The sequence below is a fragment of the Danio rerio genome, chromosome 15 (genome assembly GCF_049306965.1).
Source record: "Danio rerio strain Tuebingen ecotype United States chromosome 15, GRCz12tu, whole genome shotgun sequence".
NCBI classification, from domain to species: domain Eukaryota; kingdom Metazoa; phylum Chordata; class Actinopteri; order Cypriniformes; family Danionidae; genus Danio; species Danio rerio.
Window position 1 is genome coordinate 18,254,954 of NC_133190.1, and position 16,041 is coordinate 18,270,994.

Here is a 16,041-nt window from a genome sequence, read left to right on the forward strand (position 1 = left end):
TGGTTTTTAAAAAAATAAAAGCTGCTTTTATTCTAGCCATATCTATCTATCTATCTATCTATCTATCTATCTATCTATCTATCTATCTATCTATCTATCTATCTATCTATCTATCTATCTATCTATCTATCTATCTATCTATCTATCTATCTATCTATCTATCTATGTATATATGTGTGTGTGTGTGTATATATATATATATATATATATATATATATATATATATATATATATATATATATATATATATATATATATATATAATTTAATTTGTTCTGCTGTCCAGGTTTTAATTTTTCATCTTTCCAGTTGTGCTGGACTCACCATACTATTTTTAAAAGTGAGTAGTTTCAGAGACTAATCATGAGTGTAAAATCTGTTTCCTTCTCCTCTCGCTCTAGTAAATTATCGAGACATGCTTGAGCCGTGACTAACGCTAGCAGCATTAGCCAGCAGCAGCAACCATCAGGCTTCACAACAGTGTAGAGCGATATCAGCGAGTGTTTAGCGCCGATTAGGGCTAACAGATCCCACCTTTGATGATAACCCCCTGCCCAAAAAGAAGTCCCGCGGTAAAGTCAAGGCCTGTTTGATGGCTGAAAGGCGCAGAGTTTGGAATTGATATTTTATTTGCTTCTTCATTCCTGTAGGTGAAGTTTTTATGAAGCATGGAGGACTCGCATTATGTATAGCGCCTGAACTGCTTTGAGCGTGTTGAAGAAATTATGCTACTCTTGTCAGATTCACCATTTTCCATCTAAAATTCGACATCAGTCTTGTTTGTTGGGGTCGACCAATAGGTCGAATAGGGTATCCACAGGGTTTTAACATGTTCACACAAAAATGTAGGCCTTGAAGTCAATGTGAAATCAAAAATGACAATGTTTATTTTGCTAGCGCACATTGTTAATCGTTAGGTGAACAATTAATCCAACCTAGACTCATTCTGAAAACGTATCTTTATAAACATTTCTGGAGAGTGCCAGATATGAGCTGCTTTTTTTGCAGTTTTGGTTTTTGCGAATCCACCAGAGGCTGCTGTGTATGATTTTTGGGATCTCAATTTTTTTTTTTTTGCAAGTGCCATTCGCGCCTGTTGGTCTCATGTAAATCCACCAGAGGCCACTGTTGACTGAATGACTGAACTGGACAAACTGGTAACAGTGGGAAACCAGTCCATATGGAAGTAAGCGGTCAGCTGGTAAGCAAGAAAAGGAACGATGCCATACTGCGCCATAGTGTTCGTTCTAAAGACGAAATGCAGCCTTACGTACTACTGGCTACATAATTTGCGATCTCCAGAAATGTATACAGGGCTACTTTTTCAAAATGATTCTATGTTTAATTAATCTGTGCAAGTAATGTACTGAAATTATATATATATTTTTTTTTGTTAAAGAGCCCATATTATGGGTTTTTGAAAATTCCCCTCTATGTAGTGTGTAACAGCTCTAAGTGAAGTGAAGTATCCAGCTAAGGCTTAAATCTGTAAGAGTACAGTGTTTGAAACGGTTGATTCATCTATAAAAGAGTCGACTCATAGTGCTTCAAACGAGTCGCCTTGATACCGACTCATTAGGTGTTTCGCCATGACGTACGAACGAAACCAAGTTATTCACGTGCACGCGCAAACCCGGGAGATTTCAAACCTGAGGCCCCGTCCTCTGACATAGAAACCCAGACACACACACACACCCACACACCCACAAACATGCCGGTCGATTGAAGTCACACTGCAGATGGATATTATCGAGGGTCTACACAAAGATGAAACCTCAGCATTATAACCAAGCAGTTGGAAAATTCTGCAAACTTCATGCTACAAAGAATACTTCATCGGTGTTTGTTAAAGGAAGGATCAGTAAAGAGTAACTTACTGATGGACGTCAGGATGGGTTGCTTCCTCCATTTCTCAAGTGTAAGTACGTGCGATTAAAGTTGTTGCCTTGTTTACTCTAGCTTGCAAATGTATTTAGTTGGGATTTGTTACTTGTAACCGCGTGTACTGTATCAGGTTAACTGGCTATATTCTTTTATTGCGTGCAAAGTTCACGTAAAAACGTGACGCGTGCTGCTTTGTTTACGGAGCTCCGTGGATGAGGGTAGTGTGTGCGTGTGCGCGCGCTGTCATCTGGAGGTGTGTGTGTGTGTGCGCGAGCGTTGTCGTCCGGAGGTGTGTGTGTGTGTGTCTGTGTTTTTGTGTGTGTGTGCGCGCGTGCAAGGACGAGGGCAATATGTGTGTTTGGGTGTGTCTGTGAAAAGAGCAGAGTAAGACAAGCTAGGAGATCTCCTCGACAGTTTTTGGAGTTTTTGATCAATAAAATAGTCGTCTGTATCTTGAAGTCCATCGACTGTATTTACATTGACCCACTGGCAGCTAAAATCCACGCCTACACTATCGAGCGTGAATGAACTCTGATTACTTTTATATTGCTGATTAGCTGTTGGGCATTTCACTCTGACTGAAGGCAGTCGACCAATCGCAACAGACTTTCATTGGTCCAATCAGCGCAGATTAGCTTCGCGCTAAGGAGGGGTTTGGGAACAAATGAATCACTGGACGATTCATACGGGAGTCGCTGGAATAATTAGGTAAAAACAAATGCAGATTATAAGACCACGAAAGTGTTTTTTTGACCTTGCATGAATGTTAGACTGTTGTTGGAGACCCTTACTAGGTTTATAAAGTAAACTAGGCCGGTTAGGGTAATTAGGCAAGTTATTGTACAACAATGGTTGGTTCTGTTGACTATCAAAGAAAAAAAAGCCTAAAGGGGCTAATATTTTTGTCCTTAATATGGTGTTTAAATAATTAAAAACTGCTTTTATTCTAGTCAAAATAAAACAAATAAGACTTTCTTCAGAGGAAATAATATTATCAAAAATACTGTGAAAATTTCTTTGCTCTGTTATATATAATTTGGGAAATATAAAAAAAAGAGAATAAAATTCAAAGGGGGGGGCTAATAGTTCTGACTTCAACTATCCCAAATAACCGACGCTTTACTATCTATTTCCACTTAAATGTTTATACTGTACACAACATGTTGAAATATAAAATACACTCATGTATTGCAAACCAAGTAAATTCCCTTAAAGCCTAGGTATCTCCACTATAGTAAACCAGAAATTTCCAGTACCAACAGGGGGTTCTTGTCGACAAAAATAGATTATATTGAGGTGTTTGCAACTTCAGTGTAGTGGATAATCTTTTATTGTATTTTTATTAATGATGCCATGTAGCAGGGATGGGCAAAAACACATTGAAATGTATTCTCAAATAAAATACCAGATATCTCAATTTTATGTGGATCAAAATAAACAACAAAATACAGCAGCCACAAATCTATCAAAATAAAATACTGTATTTTGGATTTTGAAAATACTACAAAATACTTTTAGAAAGGAGCATGACATTTCTTCGCAAACCTTCTATCAATAGGCCTATTTGATCAATCCCTTCACCATTAATCTGACTGACTCTTTCATTTTATCATAAATTTTGTACAAACTTCATACAGAAAGTGCTGTCTTGAAGATCTGTTTAATCACTGTAAAAAACATCTAATGCTGATAATGAGTTGGAATAAAGTGCTATATCTTTTTATTGTGTAACCATCCTCATTGTGCAACCATCTCTTAACAGTCTTAAGAGATATATAAAGAGGTTTTTTTTTTTTTTGTTCAATAATTTTTTTTTAAATCTTCGATACTTCATGTAAAAACATGATGTCTGAAAACTACTCAAATCATTTGCTACTCATTTCCATAAATCATGTTATCTCTTTTTGCAAACAAACTCTTCATATACACCCTGCTGCTGCTGCATAGATTGAAGTATTATTAAATATTTGTGTCTCATACTGTATTGTGCCATTTTGACATCTCATTTCTTCATTGTTTGTCTTATTTTCTTGTCATCTACATCAGCAATCCAACCAAATCTACTATTATTTATGCAGTTTACTCATTATTCCAAGATGATTTCACTTCTTCTTTAACTGGAAGCGTCTGTTTACCCTCTTAGGGAACACTAGTACACAGTCTTTAGGTGTTTTATATTTCTAAAGTTCCTCTGCATTTCCACCTACAGCAGTGAGACTGAGAATGATTATTTGTGAAGGCTCCACATCCTGTTCTTAAGGACTGATATTTTATTCCATCTCATTTCTTAAGCAAAGATGTTAATGCCAAATTGTACACTAAACTGCAATTACATATGACATAGCATTGTGCAGTATACTATTTTCAGTGATTGTGGACTTGCTCCCGAATCTACCTATGCCATTTGTCAGTTATTTCCTTTATGTGTCGTATACTTCCAATCCATACTCCAAACATTGACCACCATCCTAATCAATTTTCTGTTCTGATCTAAAGCCTACACTCTCAGACATAAAGGCACACGAGCTGTCACTGGCATGGTACCTTTTTAAAATGTACAAATTTGTACCTAAAAGGTCCATAATAATACCTCAAGAGTACATGTTAGTACCTAAAAAGTGTTTTAGGTATTATATATACTTTTGAGGTACCTATAACTACATATGTTGTACCTTTTGAAAAGGTACCTTTATTTCTGAGAGATTAGGCAAATAACTGAGAAAGCATCAATATGAAGGCCAATTTTTATGATATCATCATGTAGACTTCTTACAAAGTATTTTACAGTATTTTAAAAATACAAAATTACAAGACACTGAAGTATTTTGATACAAAATATTAAGCCATTTTCATAAACCCTATCAAATATAAATGACAAAATACTATTTTGAATTTAAAATACATATTTTAAATACATGTATCACAAACGTCTCATCCCTGCCAAGTAGTAGCTTTCAAAATAAAATCATTATGTTGACAAATTATGCTGATAATGACCAATACCGATAATAGGCCCACATTTAATCTGCAGATATTGAGCTCATCATTGAGTTTATTTAATTATGTAAATGTGTGTAAAGATATTTAATCCGCTTTTTATGGTAATTTCAGTAATATTATTGAATAATATGCAAATGCCTATTTAATTTATGTACAATTCAGTTTATAAAGTAATATTTTATGTGTTTTAGTAGATATATGAGAGATATCCAAAACAAGTGGTTCTAATTGGATTCTCTAAATAAAAAAAAATTATTTTTGATTTCACATGTTAAGTTTTTAGTTACTCTCAAAATCATTCTGCACTGAAATAAAAAAAAAAAACAATCTTGGCCTACCGCTAATCATAAAAGTGCTTTACATCGGCGCCGATATAATAGGTTGACTCCTAATTGTTTGCCATTTTTGTCAGGAATATTGCCAGTGTACAAACCTAGAATGTCATGTTATAATTTCCCTGACCCATAGAGCAGTCGGCGTGTGAGCGAAGCCTCTGACTGGCAGCGGAGCAGAGAGAGATGGCAGATTCTCCTGCCGCTGTCTGTGTAGGAGTCAGATCTGCTGTTCTGCATGCTCATTCCCTCATCAAACCACACAGCCGCTGTTTAAATGAGATCTGAAGCCTCCTCATGCACTCCATTATCACCCACGGTTCATACAGTCAGCTGCAGTTTAGTTCATTTCCTTCCGTAAAAGGGATAATTTGCTTGCTTTATGGGGGCCGAAGCTTTCGACTTCAAAATTGCACGAAATCAACATAAAAGTGGTTCATAATGAAGTTTTAAACTCCGACTAGATCAGCTTTAAAAGCGCAAACACATTTACTATTTTTCTACAAATCTTTGTCGTCAAAATCCAGTGCCTTTTTTTTTCATTTTCACTGAAGAACAGATAGTTAAAGTCAGAATATTTAGGTCTTAATATATATATATATATATATATATATATATATATATATATATATATATATATATATATATATATATATATATATATTTTTTTTTTTTTTTTTTTTTTCTGTTTAATGGAAAGGTTTTTTAAAAAAACATAATAGTTTTAAACCATTTCTAAAAGCTGATTTCTTTTATCTTTGCTATGATGACAGAAAATAATATTTTACTACATATTATTCAAGATACTAATAATCAGTTTAAAGTGCCATTTAAAGGCTTAACTAGGTTAATTAGGCAAGTCATTGTATAACAATGGTTCTGTAGACAATCGAAAAAAATATTGCTTAAAAGGACTAATAATATTGACCTTAAAATGTTTTTTTTTTATTATTATTATCATTAAAACTGCTTTTATTCTACCTGAAATAAAACAGAAGAAAAATATTACAGGAAATACTGTGAAAAATTCCTTGCTCTGTTAAACATCATTTGGGAAGTATTTGGAAAATAAATCATTCACAGGAGGGTAAATAATTTTGACTTCAACTGTACAGTATATATGGTACAAACAATATCCTTACTATACAAGGATTTACCATACATCGAGGCTTTCTAGCAAGTACTGATGTTATACTACTGTAGATTGTACTTTTTACCAAAAGTAACTTAATGCCTTACATCCCACCCATCTAACAGAATATATTGTTTCTTGAAGGTTCAAAACACATAAAACACATAATGGACGAATAACATTGAGTTGTTACTTTGGATTGTACTACATAGGCAATAACTAAGGTAAAAGCAGTGTTGGGTAAGTTACTTATAGTAATAGATTACAAATGACTGATTACTACTGAAAATTTTCATTTTTAATAATTACTTTATGTATCAGATTACTAATTACCTTTATAGAAGTTTCTTTTATAACATATAAAAATATGCTGCAGCTCTTTCAGTAATTTAATATTCACTTAAAAACATTTTAATGGTTTAACACAGCAGCTTGACTAATTCAAAACATTAAAAGAGATCGCTTGTTTCAAACCAACACTGTAATAAATTCCCAGAATTTTACAACATGTTACTGTAATTTTTCACAGTAAATTACATTAGTGTCACTTTACAGGACTGAACTGTTAAATTTTATTTATCCTGAATTTTATTGTGAAATTAATGCTGGCATCATGATTACAGCAAACTACTGTAAAATGGCGATATCTTTTGCAAATTAGTTATAGGAATTCAAACACTATTAATTCTTCATTCAACATAGAAATTAATACATTCAAAATTTAATGCGAGTACAGGTAATTGTTGTTATGAAGTACCTCACAGTAATTTACAGTGAATTTACATACAGTACCTTACTGTGAAAGTAATGTAATTATTAGCCATTAATTTACTATAAATTTAAGATTAATAATTTTACAAGTGTACTTGAAATCAGGAATGCGCAAGTGCGTTCTGCCACGTGCATGGTGCTCACAATATGCGCATACAAGCCCCGATCCTGAACACAAATCCAATTTAGCCTGTTTAGGTGTCCTCCTTGGTGACGCGTATTGTCTTACAGGTTTCATACGGTCATAAAAACTCTGGAAAAGCCCTGGAATTTTGAAATGGAATTTTCCAGGTCTGGAAAAGTTTTGGAAAAACAGAAAAACCCACAATGTTTTAAAAAGTTATGAGAATTAGTTGAACAAATATCTGTATACTTGAATTAGGGCTGTGTGATATTGTGAAAATCTGACATTACCTTATTATATATTTCTGTGATCTATATTGCGATGTGAATACAATTTCACCAGATGATTTAACAGGTTTATTTGGATTGACTGGGGGATTTTGTTGAAGAGTGAATCTTGAATAATGTATAACAAATAAATTAAAAGCATAGATAAATAAAATACAATAAAGATAGAAGTGAATTATAGTTGTCAAGTATTCACTATTCAGGTACAGATATTGAAGAATCGACACTGCCTAGTCTTCATTGTATATTATTTAATCTTTGTTAAAGTTACAAAAAATGTCTTGTGGCCGGCTGTTTTAAAATTTGAAATATTGAAATGTTCACACAGTCACAGGCTTTAAAGGAACAGTTTATTCAAATATTAAAATGTACTCACTATTTACTCACACTTAGTTTGCATACTATAAGAGTTATTAAATTGTATTCTTTTGGTGTTCATTAAAAAAAAGGAAAACTTATAAATGTTTGAAACAAGTGAAATGGGTAATGAAAATGGTAATTTTTGGGTGATCTCTTTAAAATGCATGCGGATGATAAACATTTACTCCATTATGATTAAACTCTTTATTGAACTCTAATCTTAACATTGCATATCCTGCGATGTGACTATTGTGGATGCACACATTGCAATATTGCTGAAATTATATATTGTGCAGCCCTAACTTGAATATAGTTTAGTTGTCTTTATTTAAAAAAAAAATTCTGTTCTTGGCCAAAAACTTGCTCTCACATTGTTAGTGCTGTGTAAGCATTATCAAAAATCAATATAAAAACAAAATAGATTGTTGCGTGTTCTATGGTATGTAATACATTTGAACGCCATTGTTTTTCTTATTATTTATGTAGACATTACATGAAACATTTTATGAAAATGTACTTGAAAGTTCTGGAAAGGTCTTGGAATTTTAGTAGTAAAAATGAGAATGAACCCTGGTCTTAGAATGCTTTCTGTTTAAGTGCTTGAGCACAGCGATATTTTAGTTTTTAGGCTCGATAAAATCAAAGTAATGTCTGTATTTACACTTGAAGAAGCAGCCACTCTCGTCAGCAGCTATTTCAGCTTGCGTTCTCTGGCAAATCGTGATTTTTAAAACCAAATATTGTTTTCTAAAGCTAAATTTGTAATGTAAGGCTATTACACTGACTTTAGTAACTGTAATCAAATTACACAAATTCATTCATTCATCCGTTTTCTTTTTGGCTTAGTCCCTTTATTAATCTGGGGTCGCCACAGCCGAATCAACCGCCAACTTATACAGCATATGTTTTACACAATGGATGCCCTTTCAGCTGCAACACATCTCTGGAAAACATCCACACTCACTCATACACTACGGAAAATTTTGCCTACCCAATTTACCTGTACCGCATGTCTTTGGACTGTGGGGGAAACTGTAGCACATGGAGGACTACCAACTGCGCCGCTGTGTCGCCTAAATTACACAAATTGAAAATGTAATACTGCTTTCCACCAAAAGTAATTAGAATACAGTAACGTGTTACTGAGGAATGCATTACACCCAACTCTGGGTATAAGTATGGTATAATCAGACAATAAAACCAAAGGAAACAGTCATTAGAAAATAAATAACTTAATTAAATAAAAGACATACTGCAAATAATCTTGTGAAAATCTCTTAAGATGTCAGTCTATCTTAAATAACAGTATGAATGATTTCCAAATCTTGTTAAAAAATGACCATTTCGGGAATTTTACACCACTATTTCTTACAGAAACTGAAATGTATTTATTGGGAGTATTAATCTATTTTAGCATTGAGGTCTGGACAGTATGCTCCCTTAATTATCATATAATGCAATAGGGATTTGTGTAATATAATATAATATAATATAATATAATATAATATAATATAATATAATATAATATAATATAATATAATATAATATAATATAGGGTGATGCAGTAGGTAGTGCTGTCGCCTCACAGCAAGAAAGTCGCGGTTCAAGCCTCGGCTCAGTTGGCTCTTCTGTGTGGAGTTTTCATGTTCTCTCTGCGTTTGTGTGGGTTTCCTCTGGGTGCTCCGTTTTCCCCCACAGTCCAAAGACATGCGCTACAGGTGAATTGGGTAGGCTAAATTGTCCGTAGTGTATGTGTGTTTGTGTGATGAGTGTGTGTGGATGTTTCCCAGAGATGGGTTGCGGCTGGAAGGGCATCTGCTATGTAAAAATGTGCTGAATAAGTTGGCGGTTCATTCCGCTGTGGCGACCCTGAATTAATAAAGGGACTAAGCCGATGAGAAAATGAATGAATGAATAATATAATATAATAATATTGTGTGATGCAATATTTTCCCCATAAAGACTTTGCATGCTATTGACAATATATAATTAGGATGCTTTGAGTGACAAACATATTGACTCAATGAGGTGATTTGTCAGCAAGTTATTCATACTTTTCTATGAAATGGTTAATTGAAAAGATAAGAAAAATGGACACATGGCAGCTTCATGCATGGTTTACATGATAGCAACAAGATTTATGTAGCAAGGTTTGTGGAGATGTGTGTTTCTGGCAACGGATTTATGTCTTCTTTTCCACAGCCCTCACTCCTTGTTTTTTCAACACTTCCTAATCGTCTCATTTTTATGGAAATGACATGAATCCTCGGAGGGAAGTGCTTCTAGCCCCGTTTACCTCCCGCTTTTTCTTCTGCTCTATTGATTTGAGGCTGTAAGCAAAGCATTGTGTTTCTGTACTAAGAACTAAACCTGAAAAAGCAGCTTTCTACCTCAGCCGACTACAATGGGCTTCTGCAGGTCAGCAAATGAGTACAAAATGAGGTACAAAATCTCTTTTCAGATCCTTCTCTCTCTCTCTCTTCTGTTTCTGTCGTGGAATAAAGTAGCAACCTCTTGTTTCGCATTTCAAGTTGCTGCTCAGTCAAGTCAAATAAAAATGAAAATAATAATTACTTTGGCTGACTGAATATGGGTACTGTATTTAGTGTCTGATAAGAAATCACAAAATAGCTTTGTTGTGGCACCTGAACTGTGAGTATTATTTGTCTTTAAATGATTGCAAATAAAAATAAGTACACACTGAAAATGTTGTGTTGTTCAAAGTCAACACTATAAATAAATGCTGTGCTGTTGTACCCTAACAGTCACTGTAAAAAATGCAGGGTTCCACACAATTTCTTTATGTTGTCCCAACATACATTAATTGTTAACTTAATTGTTTTTTACCATAGTAAGTTGATTAAACATAAAACAATTAAGTTATACCAAAATAAATCTCAAGAGTTGTGTTGATTCATCTCATTATACGAAGTTTCTAACATAAGTTCGAGAGGTGCCTGATCAGTCAGGTGGGTCAGTCAATTATATTGACAGTCAGTCACTCATACTTGGAGCTCAAGTCAAGCCTCAAGCCTCCTTCAAGAATAGGAGGTCCGAGCTCTCTTAGGGGTTTGATAGCTTTCTTAGGGGTTGTGACATCCCAGCATTTTTCAAAGTGAAATATGGACAAAATCAAGTTAGGTTACATTTTAATCTAACTATTGATTTGGTCTAGACTTCACCCAAAGTCTGTGTTAAAACCAAGCGACTTGTCTTTGGGGGCTGGCTCCATAACCTCTAGATGTTCACTGACTGCAAAAAAAAAAACATATTCACAGCTTAGTACAAAAGATGGTATTGGTGTATATAGCTAATATTACCCTTCATGACAATTGTGAGGGGGGTTGATTTTTTTTTTTTGTAACTAATGCGTTTCGTTCATTCATTCATTTTCTTGTCGGCTTAGTCCCTTTATTAATCCGGGGTCGCCACAGCGGAATGAACTGCAACTTATCCAGCAGGTTTTTTACGCAGCGGATGCCCTTCCAGCCACAACCCATCCTTGGGAAACACACACACACACACACACACACACACACACTAATACACTACGGACAATTTAGCCTACCCAATTCACCTATACCGCATGTCTTTGGACTGTGGGGGAAACCGGAGGAAACTCACGCGAACGCAGGGAGAGCATGCAAACTCCACACAGAAATGCCAACTGAGCCGAGGTTTGAACCAGCGACCTAGCGACCTTCTTGCTGAGGCGACAGCGCTACCTACTGCGCCACTGTGTCGCCCGCATTTTGTTTATATTAAACTTTATTAAGTCTGCATAATTAAGGGCCTGGCCACTTAAATGATAGCTAGGTCTCGCTGCTTGCTGTCAAGTCACCTTAGCTGATTCCGGCTGATTAGCCGCTGAACTCAGCATATATCTCATATTTTTGTTTTGTTTTATGTGGCTTTACACAATCCATTGCCTTTTGGAATTATATCTTGCAAGTAACAGATGATCTGGCATGCTATGTGCACTTAATTGTGCTCGTAAACTATTCAAGTGGCCTACATTTCCCAGGTGAGGGAAATTATATACTTATATACCATAAATGTATTTGTTTTATTTTAAGATCATTTATCATTTATTATTTTCTCAGAAACTTGAATGCATACAGAATCTGACAGATTGATTAGCTGTGGGCTCTAGAACAGTCATCTAAAGTGTTGTCATACAGTTTTATGCCTGGATTTCAATCCAATAGCCTTACATTAACTAACACAGACTATATTTAAAGTATTTGGAAGTAATTCACGTTTTTCTCCTGTTGAAAACCATCATAAGAACAGTGTTTAGTGGCTCAATGTATTATAACAGTGGTTTTAAAAGTCTAAACACTTCATTGATATAGTATACAACCAAGCACATGTGGTCAGAAAACAAACAAGTTGAAGGTAATAAAGTATTTATTATAATAAAGTGTTTCTCCCAAAGAAAAGCCTGTCTAAACAAAATGCTAGCAGACATCTGCATCTTCCCTGACACTCTGCCTCTATTCCCTTGTTTGGTCACCCCGTCGATTTGATGACATGCAAACAAAACAGCAACAGTTGGTCACGCCTATAGCTTAATTTGTGCTTATCAGAAACCTATGGGTGACATCACTGATACTACGTCTATATCTTTTACAGCCTATGGTTAAAACAACCCAATATTTTTAGACTGTAAACAAAGCTATAATTTGTGAAACACATTTATTCATCTTTCATGCACTCAAAAAATGCTGACTTGACACCAAATGTTGAGTGAAATATGGACAAACCCAAGATTTGTTTTTTTGTTGTTGTTTTTTTTTCAGCTAAATATAAGTGACACTTTTAACCCAGCAGTTGGATTTGGTTATTTTTTATGTTGGGTTTACAACAACCCTTCATTATTTAGACTGTGTGTTTAGCTATCTATTGTTTTACCTGCTAACTGGCATAACCAAGCATAATAGCTACTCTAACCAAGTAACTAAAAATACATACAGTTGAAGTCAGAATTATTAGCCCCCCTGAATTATTAGCCACATTTATTTTTCCTCGCAATTTCTGTTTAACGGAGAGATGTTTTGAACACATTTCTAAACATAATATTTTTAATAACTCATTTCTAATAACTGATTTCTTTTATCTTTGCCATGATGACAGCACATAATATTTGACTAGATATTTTTCAAGACACTTCTATACAGCTTAAAGTGACATTTAAAGGCTTAGCTAGGTTAATTATAGGTAGAATAGGGTAATTAGACTAGTTATTGTATAACGATAGTTGGTTCTGTAGACTATCAAAGAAAAGAATAGCCTAAAGGCGCTAATAATTTTGACCTTAAAATAGTTTTTAAAATGTAAAAACTGCTTTTATTCTAGCGGAAATAAGCAAATAAGACTTTCTCCAGAAAAAAATGTATTATCAAACATTTCCTTGCTCTGGTAAACAACATTTGGGAAATATTTTTAAAAAGAAAAAAAATTCAGGGGGCTAATAATTTTGACTTCAACTGTACTTGTGATCTTGGCTATTTGAGAGTGTGTGCATCCAACAGAAAGTAAGTTTGCTAGAAGTTTTCCCAATTGTTGAAAATCAAGTGTTGTTCACTTAACAGAGTGACATATTTAGAAACTTGTTTGCCCCCAAATCATGAAGTTTTGAGGAACACATATAAGTTAAATTACTCACATATAAATATAGCAGCAATGTGTAGATTACATGTATTTTGTATTCTGCTTTTATTGTAATTCAAAGCACCGCAACTACTTAAAACTCACGATGGGTTACATTTTCAGAGTTATGTTGGTTTTCAAACCAACTCCAATCAGCCTTTTATTACAACACATTTTTCATTCTTTGTGTTTTCACAGCTAACCGCACAGCATATTAGCTTAGCATACTGCTAACGTAGTAAATGCAAGAAACCCTACACCAGTGGTCACCAACCCTGTTCCTGGAGATCTACCTTCCTGCAGATTTCAGCTGCAACCCTAACCAAACACACCTGTCTGTAATTATCAAGTGCTGCTTCAAGCCCTAATTAATTGGTTTAGGTGTGTTTGATCATAATTGGAGATGAATTCTGCAGGAAAGTACTGTAGCTCTCCAGGAACAGGGTTGGTGACCCTTGTCCTGCACTTAACAACAGAATACTAATGGCTGCTAATCAGGCATTATGAATCCTTACTCTGATGTATAGGTCATTTGTAAAAGCCCTTCATCCTATTTAAAAATATGTAAATTTTGCCATATTTTTTTTTAGCTTCAGTCATACTTGTCTATTTCTTAGACCTGCTCTCAAGGTATTGTACAAGGGATCTGTTTTTGTTTTTTTCATTTCAGTCACTATATGTAAAACTGTTTAATGGCTACTCTTGTGGAAAATAACCATGGCGGTAATACCCAAAAAATAATTCCAGGTAAACAAATCGAATAGCAGCTTGGAAAGTTCATAAGGGATCTTGAATAAACAGAGATTAAACAGATTCCACTTTATTAGGTACACTTTACTAGTACCGGGTTAGACCCACTTTTGCCTTCAAGACTGCCTTAGTCCTCTGTAGCACAGATTCTTCAAGGTACTGCAAATATTTCTCAGAAGTTTTGGTCCATATTGACATGATAGCATCATGCAGTTTCGGCAGATTAGTCAGCTGCACAACCATGATGCGAATCTCCCATTCCACCACATCCCAAAGGTGCTCTATTGGATTGAGATCTGGTGACTGTGGAGGCCATTTGAGTACAGTGAACTCATTGTCATGTTCAAGAAACCAACCTGAGATGATTTGTGTTTTATGACATGGCGTGTTATCCTGCTGGAAGAAGCCATCAGAAGATGAGAACACTGTGGTCATAAAGCTATGGACAAGGTCAGCAACAATACTCAGGTAGGCTGTGGCGTTGACACAATGCTCAATTGGTACTAATGGGCCCAAAGTGTGCCAAGAAAATATCCCCCACACTATTACACCAGCACCAGCAGCCTGAACCATTGATACAAGGCAGGATGGATCTATGCTTTCTTGTTGTTGACACGTAGTTATGACTCCATTCGAATGTTACAGCAGAAATCGAGACTCATCAGACCAGGTAATGTTTCTCCAGTCTTCTATTGTCTAATTTGGTGATCCTGTGCGAATTGTATTCTCAGTTTCCTGTTCTTAGCTGACAGGAATGGAACCTGGTGTGGTCTATTGCTGCTGTAGCCCATCTGCCTCAAGGTTTAACATGTTGTGCATTCAGTCTGGCCATTCTCCTTTGACTTCTGGCATCAACAAGGCATTTGCGCCCACAGAACTTCCGCTCACTGGATATTTTCTCTTTTTTAAATCATTCTCTGTAAATCCCAGAGATGGTTGTGCATGAAAATCCCAGCAGATACTCAATTACTCAGACCAGCTCGTCTGGCACCAACAACTATGCCACATTCAGTGTCACTTATATCACCTGTCTTCCCTATTTTGATGTTCAGTTTGAACTGCACCAGATCGTCTTAAATTCCTGCCATGTGATTGGCTGATTAGAAATTTGCGTTAAAGAGCAGCTAAACAGGTGTACCTAATAAAGTTGCCGGTGGGTGTAAATTAAAATATAAAAATGGTCTATTGTGATTTAGTTTTGACTTTAAAGCAGTCGTTCTCTAATGTTTTGATTCCTCCATGGTTGTATAAAAAATGTTTCTCCCAAGTAGGTAATCATTTTATCTATTTAGACTTTACATGTTTTTGCAAGCTTGAAATGGTTCATTTTGATTTTACTCTTTACGGAGGTGTCTGCGCCACTGAAAATAGTTTGCCTTCTTGCTAGGCAGTGAAAAACATGGCTTTAAGCTTGTCTGCCATTGTCAACACTCACGGTTTGCTTGGTGCCCCGGCCTGTGCATTTTAGAGCTGAGGTGTGAAAGAGGATTGGCTCAAGGGAGGAGAACACACACACAAACACAACACGAGCTGTTACACACACTCATCTGCTCGGCTGAGAAGTCATGACTGATCTTCCTCAGTGTGTTTTTACCTTTCAAGACCTCCTCAAACATGAGAAAATGCAGCTTAATCCTCAGTCTGAGTGGGTTTGTTTTGTCTGTTGGTTCAATGTGTCTTTTCCTAAAGGAAAAAAAAAAAAATGTTCTTGTAACTCTGAGCTCCTAACAGCACATTTATATGGCAAGC

At 35.3% G+C, this 16,041-nt stretch overlaps 2 protein-coding genes across 3 annotated transcripts in view; one reads left to right on the forward strand and one right to left on the reverse strand.

Moving 5' to 3' along the window:
* rab34a (RAB34, member RAS oncogene family a) overlaps positions 1-16,041 on the reverse strand; it is a 626,412-nt gene that overhangs the window by 365,012 nt on the left and 245,359 nt on the right. The gene's annotated exons all lie outside the window — the stretch shown is intronic.
* dusp14 (dual specificity phosphatase 14) overlaps positions 10,212-16,041 on the forward strand; it is a 43,704-nt gene continuing 37,874 nt past the window's right edge. The window contains exon 1 of the mRNA XM_073922983.1: positions 10,212-10,332. The gene's annotated coding sequence lies outside the window, so the exon portion shown is untranslated. The remainder of the gene's footprint in view (positions 10,333-16,041) is intronic.